At 64.0% G+C, this 13123-nt stretch overlaps 1 protein-coding gene across 1 annotated transcript in view; it reads left to right on the top strand.

Annotated features, from left to right (window-relative positions):
• The first annotated feature begins 496 nt into the window (after window positions 1–496).
• BRD3 (bromodomain containing 3) overlaps window positions 497–13123 on the top strand; it is a 35880-nt gene continuing 23253 nt past the window's right edge. Inside the window, exon 1 of the mRNA XM_045883472.3 lies at window positions 497–653. The gene's annotated coding sequence lies outside the window, so the exon portion shown is untranslated. The remainder of the gene's footprint in view (window positions 654–13123) is intronic.

Raw genomic sequence — 13123 nt, 5'->3', positions numbered from 1 at the left:
CGGCTCCTCCCCGGGCGGGGCCGCCCCTGCGCGCGCGCGCCGACGCCCCGCCCCCCCGCGCGCCCCCGCCGGACTAATTAGGCGCGCGGTTTGTTTACAAACACGGGGCTCCGCAGGTGCGCGCCGCCCCAACGGTGCGCAGCCGGCGTTCGAGGGCGCCCCCAACCCCGGGCTCCGGGGTCCCCGGGCGGGAGTGGCGGCGGGCGGGCCGGTGCTAGCCGCGCTCCTGCCTTTTCCACGCCTCCCGCGGGCACCAGGAAATTCGCCCGAAGGCGCAAGTTCCCTGCGCCGGAGGGCGGGCGGCAGGGCTGGGGGCGGCCGCCGGGGGTCCCCGCCCCGCCCCGCCCCGCCCCGCGCGCCCCCCGGGCCGGGCCCGCTCGCGGCCGGGTCGGCGGGGCGGGCAGCGGGCGCGGGCGCGCGGGGCGGGGCGCGGCGCCGGCGGGGCCGGGACATGTAGTCCGCGCGCCGCGGCCTCCCCTGGGCGGCCCCGGCGCGGGCCCGGCCGCGGACTACGACTCCCGCCAGGCGCCGCGGCGCAGCGCATGAGCCCTGCTCGGCTCCGGCGCGTCTATTATGCTGCCGGGGCCGGCGAACCCAAGAGGAGCCGGCCGCGCGGGCCGGAGAGGGACGGCCGCGGGAGCCGCCGAGGCCAAGTACGCCTTTCTCTTGCTTCCTTGCGCGCGCGGGGCGGCGGGCGGCGCGGGCGGCGGCGGGCCGGGCGGGCCGGGGAGCGCGGCCCCGTGCGCCCCGCGCGGGCCGCCGGCGCGTCCCGGGAGCCGGGCGCCCGGGCCGCCGCCGCCTTTGTGCGCGGCCACGATGCAACAAAGCGCGGCGGCCGCCCGGGGTCGCGGCGGCGGCGGCGGCGCGGGCTCCCTCCCCTTCGCCCTCGCCCGCGCCCTCCCGGCAGCCCGCGCCCCGGGCTGGGGGCGTCGCCGCGGCTGGGGCGCGCAGCCCGGAGTTGGCACGGCCCGCGCGCCCCGCGCCAACCCGGCCTCCCGCGCCTTCCCTCGCGGAAGGGATTTTTTTTCCCCCCTTTCCTCTGCCCGCCATCTTTCGGAGGGGGGAACGAGGGAGGACGCGGAGGGGAAGGTGCGCGGTGGCGTCCCGGGCCCGCCGTGCGCCCCGGCGCCACTTTCCCGGAGCCCGCCCGCCCTGGCTGCGGGCCCCTCGCGGCTCGCGCTGGGGGCCGGCGCCGCTGCCGGGCGGGGGGCGAGACCAGGCCTGGGCCCGACTCGGAGCGGCGCGGGGGCAGCTTCCTCCCAGAGTTAGGGTCCCGGCGCTGACTTTGAGCCTCTTCGAGTTACTGGGTCGCTGCAGCCAGGCCAGGAGGAGACCCAGTTCCCGTTTTGAAATCAGCCTGAAAAGCACTTAATCCGGGCGAGGGCGACTTGGAGTGGCAGGAGCGGGGTGCTTCCCCTCTTTTCCCCTCGGGTGGGCACCGGGGTGACCATGGCACAAGCCCGTCGGGGAGGAATGCCCGCCACGCAAACCTCGAAGGTCTCCGTGGCCCTAGTGGGCTCCCCGGTGAATAAAGCTGGGGGCCCGGCGGAGTTCTCCACCGGTTGCTCCTATGGGGGCAGGGCTAGCGTGGAGGCCTTGGGCGGCCTCCTTTCCCTTGGGGCCCAGGGACAGTTTTGGAAAGATGAAAGTCGGGACACAGAATGGGGTTGGGGCAGGTTCCTCCTGTGAGTTCCCTCTGTTGGGCCCATTCCCTGAGTGTCCTGCGACCCTTCATTTTGGCTGAAAGCTTTCCGCCCAGACGTGCGGAACTGGTGTCCCTCCCTCGTGTGTTAACTTGGTTATGGACTGCAAAGTTAGCGGGGTGGGTGTGGGGTGGGTATTGTGCATCAGTAGGCAAACTAAGGGGCTGGAGGGACAGGAGGAAAGCGAGGGAAGGATTCGCCCCCGCTCGTCTTCATGCTCCCCCACCCCACTGAGGATCGAGAAGGGAGTTTTGTTGGCTGTCTCCCTTACTCTTTCCTTTAAGATGGGGTTTTTTTTCCTGGGCCCATGGCGTGGCCCTGCGAGATCAAGTCTACAGAAAGTGGCCTGGCCTGGCGTCTTTTACCGGGAGTAGTTTTGGCTTTAGAGTGGTCAAGAAAAAGTCTGAATCTGTGCAAGGGGTCAGTCCTCAGGAGTTAAGGACCTCTTCCCCTCTGTCCAGGGGCCCTTCACAGCGGCCCTGAATGTGGCTTCTCATTTGCAAATAAAGCTCTGTGTTTGCCCTTTTCTGTCTTGAGGCCTTGATGTGTGCTGGTGGTTACAGATCAGGAAAGATAGGGCACACGGCTTTGTGGGGTGGGAGGGACAGGAGGTGATGCCTGGAGGCCAGGGGCATTTCTCTCTGACCTTTTTGGTGACCTAGGGTAGGGGCCATGCCCCGGCCCCTGGGCTTCTGGAAGCTGCCTCCCAGCAGCTCCTCAGAGGCCTAGATCCAGTCCCAGCCCTGCCATGGGGACATCCAGGGAGGAGGGATTTAAGACGCTTTCTCGGGGTGGACATTCGGCACCGTTTTGATTTTTGTTTTGTTTTTAGGAAGTAAAGTAATTGATTTCCTTCAGCAGCAGCTCACGCATGCTTTGGAAGTGAGCTTTGAATAAAGGGACGGGATTTGTAAACATTCTGCTCCCGCCTTTGACTCACGGGCAGTCCTGGGCAGAAAGTGAAAGCGGAGGGGGGGGCCCGTGCACCGCCCAGCCCAGCGCGCTGCTGCAGCCAGCGACTCCTTCCTGTGCCCTCTTCCTGCAGGCTGGCGAGTTGCCAAACACCAGAGCCCTGTGCCCAGCAAGTGGGGAGGTGCACGGCCACTTCCTGGTTCTAGGTGGCGGAGCTTGCCTTGGGGTGCGCTGGCCCCCGGCCCCTGGAGAGGAGTGGTTGGCACTGGACTAACAGGACCCAGCCTCAGTACCCGGCCATGGTGTCTGTTTCACTTTCTGTCCACCCCTGGTGGCCCTGTTCTCCTTGGGAGAGCAGCCTTCCCTCTGTAGATCCATGGGAAGGAGGGGTTGGGCCAGGAGTGGGGGCCCACCCAGACCCCAAGCCCACCAAGCGGCTGCCGTTGGAAACGTGCGTGAAGCCGCTCTGCAGGTTGTTGATTTGGGGGGCAGTTCAGGCAACTGGCTCAGTAGTGTGGATGGGCAGGTAGCCCGGTCCTCCCTTTTTTACTCCCTAGCTGACCTTTGAACTATACCCAGTGGGACCCCAAAGGCGGGCCCTGTATCCCTTGAGTCAGCATGCTGGTAGCCAGTTGAAGCGCTGTTTCGCGAGGAAATGTTAGTGAATTATGGCAGAAGGCGGCACCCTGCTTGCTGCATACTTGCGCTTGGGAACTTGGGGGTGCCCCAGCAACTTGCACCTTCTTGGGAGCGCTCCTTCTCTCCCATCTGAGGCTTTGCCCTTTTGTTTGGGCAGGAGAGACCGACAGGTGGCCAAGCAGCCCTGGGCTGCCTGGTGTGTTTGGGTCAGGGGACACCGGTCACTGTCCAGGTGCCCAGGTGCCCAGGTGGTGGCTGGTGTGTCCACGAAGCGCTTTGGCGCTTGCACCCCCGCCCTGGGTACCTGTGTTCCTGCCATCCGAGAAGCTTGGGGGCTCTTAGAGGCAACGTGTCATGTTTCGGGATCATTCACACGTTGGTGGTTTACATTAGAAGTCTGGGTCCTGGATACAGTGGGGATAATGGGGACCTGCCTGTGGCCAGAGGCTTTTGGCTCTGCGGGCTCAGTGCTATGGGTGACTGTTTATTTCTTTTGCCAGCTTTTAACTATTCTAGAAGAGAGTCTGCTCTCAGTTGACCTCCTTTATGGGCCTTTATGACCTCTGGTGAGAGCCAGCTGAAAGACGCAGTTTGGAGGAAGCCCCCGCCCTCCTTGCCACAGGCCCCAGAAGTTCTGGGGGACCTCGTCCAGAGCTAAAGAGGTGTTCGGAAGTCCTTGAAAAATGTCACCCGGAGTGCAGTGGCAGTTCAGATGTCCCTCGTCCATTTTCTCTGCATGTGATTAAAAGTCAAGCTTGGTGGCTGGAGTGGGGGCACCACGTCACAAGAGCTGGGACTCTGGGGCCCCCTTCGAGGTCCCGGGTACCTGGAGCCCAAGACGGGGAGGTGGGAGTGTCCTCACCTGCTGGCCGTTGTCATAGAGGCCACTGCCCACAGGCAGGACCGTGTTCGCAGTTCATGGGTCTGGATCCTCGGCAAGGTTACCAGAAGGAGGAGGAGCCGTTTCAGGTCTGTGACTCAGAGCTGAGGGGACGCCTTCCCTGTGCAATGACTGTGACCGGGGAGTGTCACAGGTGCGGTGTGGGCGTAAGGGGCAGACAGTGGTATGGGCCTCAGGAAGGGGGTGCTCCCCCAGCTTACTGCTGTCGGCTTGCGTTGCCAGCCCTGACGTTGACTGGGTGCTCACGGTGCCAGCTGAGTGCCAGGGACGGGCGTGCAAGCCTGGGCTCTGCGGGCTGTGCACTCACAGATAAGGCACGCGCCCGTCTGGGTTGGATTGTCTTCGCTGCCGCCAGGCTGTCCTGGCCTGGCAGATTGTGGGTCTGGGGATAGACACAGAACACCATGTGACTGTCCCCCATGAAGACAGAGCCCCCGCCCCTGTAGGCCAATCAGGAGCGGATGAGGGAGTAGGGGGAGGAGAGCCTGCAGAAGAGCTTGGTACACATGCAAGGAGGAGGAGTAGTAACAACCCGCTGTGGGCAGTGACGTCAGTGAGCGCCGGGCCGTAGTGACACCCTGCTGTGGGCGGTGACGTCAGTGACTCCGGGCCGTAGTGACACCCCGCTTGGGCGGTGACGTCAGTGACTCCGGGCCGTAGTGACACCCCCGCTGTGGGCGGTGATGTCAGTGAGCGCCGGGCCCGTAGTGACACCCCCGCTGTGGGTGGTGACGTCAGTGACTCCGGGCCGTAGTGACACCCCGCTTGGGCGGTGACGTCAGTGACTCTGGGCCGTAGTGACACCCCCGCTGTGGGCGGTGACGTCAGTGACTCCGGGCCGTAGTGACGCCCCCGCTGTGGGCAGTATTTCCAGTTTGGGGGGCTGTAGTAACACCCAGTTTACGAGGACGGGTGGCCAGACACTCCTGAGGTCCCCGCCCCTCGCGCTCTGTGTTCCTGAGTGGACAGGTTGGAGGGCAGAGGCAGGGCCCTGGTAGGCCGAGCTCTAGCTTGCGTCAGGCGTGTTGGGTTCAGACCTGTCAGGGGTCACAGTCAGCTCCCTGGGCTCCCTTCGTGAGTCCACGGAGTGCTGCCCTGGGAGTCCAGGACCGTGGTGGTTGTAAAGTGGCGCCCATCTGAGACGTGGTCTGGTCCCCGTCAGCCCATCTAAGAGGAGAGGTGCTCCCGTCTCCCTGGGATCGATCGCACCAGGGCCTGAGGGCCGCACGCCACACTGGGTGGACCCGCCAGAGTCTTGCTCTAGGATGTTGCTGGGTAGGGGGAGCCGCGGGCGTGCTGAACTGTGGTGCTCCCAGGGCCAGGTCCCCCACATCCATACCTGTGCAGGATCACCTGGCCTCTAGCGTCCTCAGAGAGACCTGCTGACCCAGAGAGCACCCGTCCCCTCTCCAGGCCCAAGTGCAGATGCCGGTCACTCTGGTCTTCTCCCGTTGTCCCCTGAGGACCGCTTCCCTTGAGCTGTGGGTTACCCATGGAAGGTGTCATTCAGTGCAGCCTGTGGCCTGGCCTGGGGGGGTGCCCTGCAGGAATGCATATGGGTGTTGCTGGGACTCTCCCAACGAATGATGCCAGAACTCAGTGTTTCGGAGCATGCGTAACTCCCCAAATTCCCTGGGCCTTACACCCCTTGAGAGGCATCCCTTGTACCATGTCTCTTTGTGTTCTTTCCTGGGGCGCGAGGGGAGAGGTCAAAAGACCTACGGGGACAGAGCCTCACCGAGGTGAGTGGGTGCGACTGGCCTGGCCCCTCACGGCTGAGCCATGAGCCCTGCTTGGCAGGGCTGGAGGCGCCTCCTGCAGTGGGGTCTCAGGTCCGAGTTGGGGCTGATGTTCGGGCACGAAAGGAGCCTTCAGAGTTTGGCTTCCTCAAGGAGGGCCAGTGGGCTGGGGAGAAGGATAGGACGTTAGCAAACACGGGGTCGAGGAAGCATGTGAGGTGGGCTGGGGGCTCGGGCCCCGCACGTGCTGTGGGTACAGAGCCCAGAGCACACAGTGGGGCATCAGGAAGTTGAGGGGAGCACAGCATGAGTCCATCTGCCCGCCAGACCTGGGGCCTTGTGACAGTCCTACAGAGGCCCGGTGGAGTGCCCGCACGTTTGATGGGACTAGGCCAGCTGGGGGCGGGTCCTGTGCTGCCGGACGGCAGGTGTGACCTAGACTTTTTGGGCTCGGGGCCCTGGCCGGGGCCGCACTGCTCCCTGTCTGGGCAGGGTGGGACGGTCCCAGAGTGTGGGCAGGAGGTGGCGGCCAGCAGGGCCAGGCGGGCGGTGGGCCCAGCCTGCCCGTCTGCTCCCCTAGGGTCCCCTCCCCTGGCCCCACAGGAGGAGGCACTCGGCTCCGGCTGTCATGGAAGCCAACCGTGGCCTCATGGATCCTGTTTCCTGAGACCCGGATGGTCAGCCCCAGGGCGGCTGCTGGTCAGCGTGCACCCTGTGGAGGCTCACCCAGCTGCCTGGGGGCAGAGATGCCCCTCTCTGGGGCGGCACTCAGCTCGCGGTCTGCTGGGTGGGTAAGACGGTTCTGAGAGGTGGTGGCTGGGAGTCTGGCTGGGGGGGGCCCGCCTCTGCCTCTTTCTGGCCGGGCGACCTTGTGCCCCTTCGCCTCTGAGTGTCTGGCCCCACCCGGAAGATGGAGCTCGTGTGACCCCTACCGATGCCATGCCAGGGTGAACTACAAGGAGACCTGGACTGGAGTGTGGCAGTGGGGGGCCCGCACAGGCATGGAGACCCCCAGGGGCACAGAGAGAGAGTGAGCCCACCCACACCCTCCTCAGGAGGCTGAGTTTTTGAACAGTGGATCTGATCAGGACGAGGCGGGCCTAGGCAAGCTCAGCCCTGCCCCCTGTCCCCTTCCCCAGCCAAGACTGGGGACTCACCCCTACCTCCCATCACCTCCCTCAGTGGCAGCGTCCTCAGGTGCCTCCTCTCCTCTCAGGACATGCCACGGTCTCCCTTCAGATGCTCCTCAGGTGCCCCCCACATAGGAGCCTCCTGAGGACCTCCACCGACCCCTGCCCTTCTGCGGTCCAGGGCCCTGCAGAGTTGTGCAGCTTTGCCCCATCCTGTCCCTCCCCCACGGCCCCTCGACCCTCCCTTTGAAAGCTGGGGCTCTCCCGCCCCAGGCCCAAAGAAGGGCTCCTCGCTCTTGGCCAGGCCAGCCTGGAAATACCTTGCCCCCCTCCCAGCTTCACCCCGTCCTCTCCAGGCTGAAGGTGCTCCACCCGCCGCCGGCCTCGGTCCCAGATGTCCAGGAGCATCCGTCTCAGCCCACCTCAGGTGCCACCTGTGGCTCAGCGGCAGGGTCTCTCACACCCCCTCCCCCCATCCGGGAGGGCGGCTGCCGCAGCTGCCCAGTCGTGGGGGTGTTTTCCACAGTGGCGACTGGACAGAGGCCTCCACTCCTCATTTGTCCAGGGACCCTGAACAAGGTCTTTCCTGATGTTCCCGTGGGCTGAGTGAGTCCCTGGGTGGATTTTTGCATTTTCTCTAGGTTTCTAGTTCCCCGTGGAGGAGGGAGTCCCAGAGGCTGAGTCCAGGCCCTTGAGAAGGGGTGGGGAGATGGCCCGCTGCCTCCAGGCCAGCCCGTCTTGCAGCCTACAGCGCCGGGGGGCCCCCCTCCCACCCCCCAGGGGGCACAGAGCCCCTCCGAGTGGAGCGTGTATGGCCCCGGAGGGTGGGGTGACCAGGCAGTGTCCCCTGCCCTCTCCTGCCGGCTGCCCACTTCGGAAACCCTCTTCGGGGTCTTGCTAGGACTCCCCATCTCTGGCTTTCACTTGTGTTTAAGGGTTTTTGTGGTTTATCTGAGTTTCCGCTCTGGGCAGTTTCAGATCCTCTTGTGTCAAAGGCAGCTTGTCTGCACTTTGACCTTCACCCAGTTTGCACATGCTGCCTTCCTGCCTTGGCAGGTGTCCCCCTGGGAAGTGGGGTGGGTTGTCTAAGCCTCAGTCTCCCCCTCTGAGAAACTGGGCTCCATCTCTGCCCGACGGTGCATCGCACAGAGTGGGCGCTCGGCGAAGGCTTCCTGGCTGTCCCTGGGAGGCGCGCCACTTCCCTGCGGGCTGTCGCCACGTTGGGAGCCCCGCTCCATGACCGGGAGGGCAGCCCGCGCCAGGGGGTGTCGTCTGCAGTAAATCGCTTTCTGGAGCGAAGTGGCGACCTGCGGGTGCGTGGGGGTGAGGGCAGACCTTGCAGCTTACAGATTTTGTTAAGTCTGTGTCTAGTCCTCAGGTGCTGGGGTCTCTTTGGCACCTGCACTTACCCACCCTGTGCATGGGGGTCCTCTTTCCACCCAGGGAGTGGGGAGCAAGCTCGTGTTCCCCAGATCTCACAGCTCCTGTGAAGGGGTGGGGGATGCAGGGCCCCGAACACCCAAGGGAAAGCGGGGTTCGCCCTCTTCCTTCTGATGCTGTAGGAGCTTTCAGTGCAGACAGGAGTGGAGGGGCAGTCCACAGCCCCCAGAGCGCTCAGCTTCTGGTTTGTCCTGTCTCCTCCAGACCCCTGCTCGTTTTCAAGCCCCACCCCCATTATCGGGAAGCAAGCTGCGGGTCTCATTCGGAAGACTTTGAGTTACCTGTCTCTAAAAGGTAATGGCTCTAGAAAACTTAGAACCGCAATACCACTACCTCCCCCAAAGCGTTGACATTGAATCCGAAAGATTATCACGTGGCCAGTGTTGAAGTACATGCCCCTGCGTTCACTTTTCAGCAGGCATCTCTAGCAGGCTGGCTCAGGCGCTGGGAGTCCAGGGGCCGCTGCCCACCAGCCCTCACCCACCCGTGATTGCTGGACCCGTGTAACATGCTAGAGTCCCAGGCTGGGTGTAGAAGCTGACCCCAGTGACGGGCAGCTGTCCTCACGGCCACCATCCTCGGCTCTACCTCGGACACCAGAAACTCTGGGAATGGAGCTTTTTTCCCCTGATTCTTTCGCAGCAAAACCTGACCCTTGGCAGCGGAGAAAAGGCCATCTGTGATCCTTATTTATCCTTAAGATGAAAATTTGTATGTTTCCTTGCGGAATGTTGTGTTTGATTTGGGACGTTATCCCAGGCTCTGGGTGGGGGGTGTGTGAGATCCCCCATCCCCCTGGAATGGTGGGCTCGCTGGGTTCTGAAATCCGACAGACTCCATCCGGACGCGCTTGGCTCCCGGGGGGAGCAGGCGATGAGCAGCCTCAGACTCTGGTCCATCCCGCGAGGCCTCACTCTGAGCCGGGCACGGTGGTTGCGGGCTTTCCCGCTTGTGTCCTGAGTGGGGTGGGTGCTGGAGCTGAGGCAAGGTCAGGTGTCCCTGGGGCTCTCGGGCTGTCTGCAGCGGTGGGGGTGCCCATGGGGGCCTCAGTTGCCCAAGAGGCTGTGCAGTGGTGTGAGTGCTCTGAGCTGGCCGTGCCACCTGTTAGCTCTGAGCACCTTGGGCCTCAGTTTTTCCTTCCGTGGCCAGCACCCAGGACATGTTGCCATAGGCTGATGGGGGACTCTGAGAAATGGGGTCCCAGCTGGGCTTTTTCTCTTCCCTCCTGTGATCCCCCTCTTGGTGTCCCCCACCCAACCACAACGGGGTTGGGGCACAAGATGGGGCCAGACCCTTTCAGGGCCCCAATTTCCCTTTGTTTCCTTCATGATATGGGGGCCCTGGGGTACCCCCCGGGGACTCCCTCGAGGAGCAGGTGCTGGAGGTCCCTGGCAGTAGACACAGGAGCAGGCCAAGGTGGCCCCATGGCCATTTTTGTCTCTCCTTCTGTCTGTCCCCAGCCAGTGCGGCTGGGCCGGCTGCCACGGGGCCAGGCTTCTACCTGGGCGTTTCTCCCAGCCTGGCATGGCCAAGGGGCGGGGCTGGGGGCCCCGTGTTCCTGCATAGAGCCCAAGCCTGGTGGGCTGAAGAGGGGCCCCACCTGGAGACACAGGCCCAGGGGAGAGCAGTGGGTGCAGCAAGAGCCTTTCTACTTCTCTGACAGGATGCTTCCTGTGTGGCTGGCTTTAATGTGCAGTTGGGAGGACATTGAGGGACTGGTCCTGCTCTGCTGGGACACGGAGGCGAGGTGGAAGGCTGAGTGTGTTTGAGGTAGACCTGTTTTAATGATCTGTTGCACGTGAGACCTCATTATGTCTGCAGAGTGCCTGCAAGTGGGCGTACAGAGACCCTCGGGCTCTGGTCCTGGACCCTTGGCTGTGCCATGTCCGCTCCCCAGGTGACTTGGGAACCAGGATAGCTCCTTTTCCAGCCCAGCATGCCCATGTCACCCAGCTCCCTAGCCATTGGCCAGGATGTCCCTGGCCCCTACATCCTTGTGGGTGGGAAGCCACGGCACCTGTGTCTCTGTCCGTGGGGTTGGGTTGGGAGCACTCAGTAGGTAACAGCAGTGCTGGAGGTCAGCCAGTGAGGGGAGCCGAGTTCTGAACCCTGGCGTGGCAGGCCCAGTGGGTGCTCCTTGCTGCGCTCTGCATGGCCCCCGTTGCCGGTGTCCTTGATGTTGGTGTGGTGACAGCAGGGCCATCTCCTTCTTCAGCTGCCTACCCCCCACCGTAGCTTATGTCCCCAAATGCCCAGAGTACCCCGAGGGGGGAGGAGCCTCAGCGTTGTCATCTGTGAGTGGACACGGTCGCTCTGACCTCTGGTCACACGGGGGTGAGACTTGTGGCCATGGGTGGCCACTCAACCATACTTCTTGGTGTTTTTGCCACGCCAGCTCCCACCGGCCTGACCCCGGAGGGCAGCAGTGAGGGCCGGGCCCGAGGGTGGCGGGGCCATCACAGGGGGCGAGGCATGAGGTGGGTGCTGGACACGTCGCAGGGAGGGGCTCTTCCTGAGGACACCCAAGGATCACAGGGCGCTCTGGGCGTCTGGGGAGACAGGTGGACCCCCTGAGAGCTGGTGTTGTGTGACTCCACGGCAGCCGTACCTCACACCGTTTGGAACCCCATGTCGCTCTGCACTCTGTCCCTTACTGTCGGTTCATGGCTGGCCCTGTGAGAGGGTCGGCTAGTGGTCTGTTTCAGTTTTAATTTATTTCTGGAAGCAGCGTTTGCTTCCCGGTCTCAGCACGCAGCCCTGAGCCCGCCCAGACCGGGGAGGCTGAGGGACGCAGTGTGGGTCTGCGTGTCGCCCGGCTGAGTGGCAGGAGCCGTGGGTGGCATGCCTTGGTTCCTGTTTGCCTCTGTGCTTTGCACTGACAGGTGGGCTCTGTCCGGGCGATCTGGGTGTGGCCACCTGCATCCCAGGGGCTGGCAGTGCTGCTGAGCGCAAGTCCCTACTTTGGACTCATGGTGGTCCTAGGATTTCCCTTTCAGGGAGCGCGCTGGGCTGCTCAGCCCTCCCCCTGACCCCCGGGCAGCGCGTCCCCAGGCCTCGGAGGAGGAGAAACAGAAGCTGCAAACACTTGGCCGTTGACCGAATGCAGGGTTGGGTTGGTTTGTGCTTGAGCAGATTTTCAAACTAGAAATAACTTTGCACGCTTTTCCTTTCGCGAAACAAGCCTGTTCCGGACACAACCTACCTGTTCAGAAACGCAAGCGAGGGCGAAAGCCCCTGTCCTTGTGGGCTGGCGTGCGTGGCGTGGGCTTGGTGCCTGCCGGCTGTGGGCCCCCAGGAGGCCCTTTTCTGTCCACTGCCTCCCGCCAGGGGCTTCCCAAGGTGGCCTGTGGCTCTCCTGCGTGCTCGGCAGTGTCTGTCACACTACTCTCTGGCTTGGAGAAGCATCCGGGGGAGAAAGGCAAGGCCAGCTTTCACCGTAGCTCGGCTTGTCCTGGACCTGCCATCCCGCTGTGTTTTGGGCAGAGGACTGACCCCCAGGTCTGGCCTCTGTCTGAAAGATGATGGTGTGCGTGCTCCTGCAGGGACACGACCACTCACTCTGCCTGCCACCCCACAGGGGACAGTGCTCGGTGACCTGTGCAGTTTTATGCCGGGGGAGCCTCTCTGAGCGTCTTCCCTCCCCGGGGCGGCTCACAGGGGTCAGGCTCTCTGACCGTCCCCTTGCTGGTCTCCTGAGAGGTGGGTCCTGGCATCTGGGATGGCAGGGCTTGTGAGGGGCCCCCAACCCCTTATGCTCTGGCTGCCCCCACCCCCACCCCGAGGAGCTGGTGCCTGGGCTGCTGGGCTCTGAGGGAGGGAGAGGGCTGGACACTGCCACCCTGAGAGCACGCCACGAGCCCTGCGGCCGTCCCCAGGTGTTTGCAGGGGTCTGGGTGGGGGAGGGAGGTCCCGCCCTGTTTCAGCGGAGTGTTTGCCGAAAGGGGGTGGGCTCCTTACCGTCAGTCCGGCAGAGTGTGGGCACCCGTGTGCTGGAGACTGCCCAGCCCTTTCTGCACGTGTCTCCTTAGAGCCTCACGGACTCTGCCGGGGTGGGTGATGTCGAGCTGGAGGCAGGCTTCGCTTTGGGCCACTGTGGAAGGACTCCTGTGGCCTGTAGTGACCGCTGGCCGTCAGGGAGCATGTGCCAGCCCCAGGCACTCTGCTCAGAGCTCCAGCAGTGCGGTCTGGGTTCCCCTGGCAGTGGTGGGCAGTGGCGGGGAGGGGTTGGGCTGGTGTGCAGTCTGGGGTCCCATCAGTGGTGGGCAGTGGTGGGCGGGGGATGGGCTGGTGTGCGGTCTGGGGTCCCATCAGTGGTGGGCAGTGGTGGGCGGGGGATGGGCTGGTGTGCGGTCTGGGGTCCCCTGGCAGTGGTGGGCAGTGGGGGGGGGAGGGAGTTGGGTTGGTGTGGGGTCTGGGGTCCCCTGGCAGTGGTGGGCAGTGGTGGGCGGGGTTGGGCTCATTTGTGGTCTGGGGTCCCCTGGCAGTGGTGGGCAGTGGCGGGGGGCTGGTGTGTGGCAGAGTCCAGGAAGCCCCTCCAAGCACCTGGCTCAGCCTTGTGGCAGCTGATGTGCTGCCCCCGGGCACTTACCTCAAGACAGGTTTGGGGATGCATTCCTGTGTTTGTGGCCAGAGCTGGCTTCCTCTCAGCCACACGTTTGG

Source organism: Mirounga angustirostris, unplaced genomic scaffold (genome assembly GCF_029215605.1).
Source record: "Mirounga angustirostris isolate CCGP_5_RB_7025 unplaced genomic scaffold, mMirAng1.0.hap1 SCAF_15, whole genome shotgun sequence".
Taxonomy (NCBI): domain Eukaryota; kingdom Metazoa; phylum Chordata; class Mammalia; order Carnivora; family Phocidae; genus Mirounga; species Mirounga angustirostris.
The sequence above is the reverse complement of the archived record's forward strand: the minus strand, read 5'-3'. Positions and strand labels throughout refer to the sequence as shown.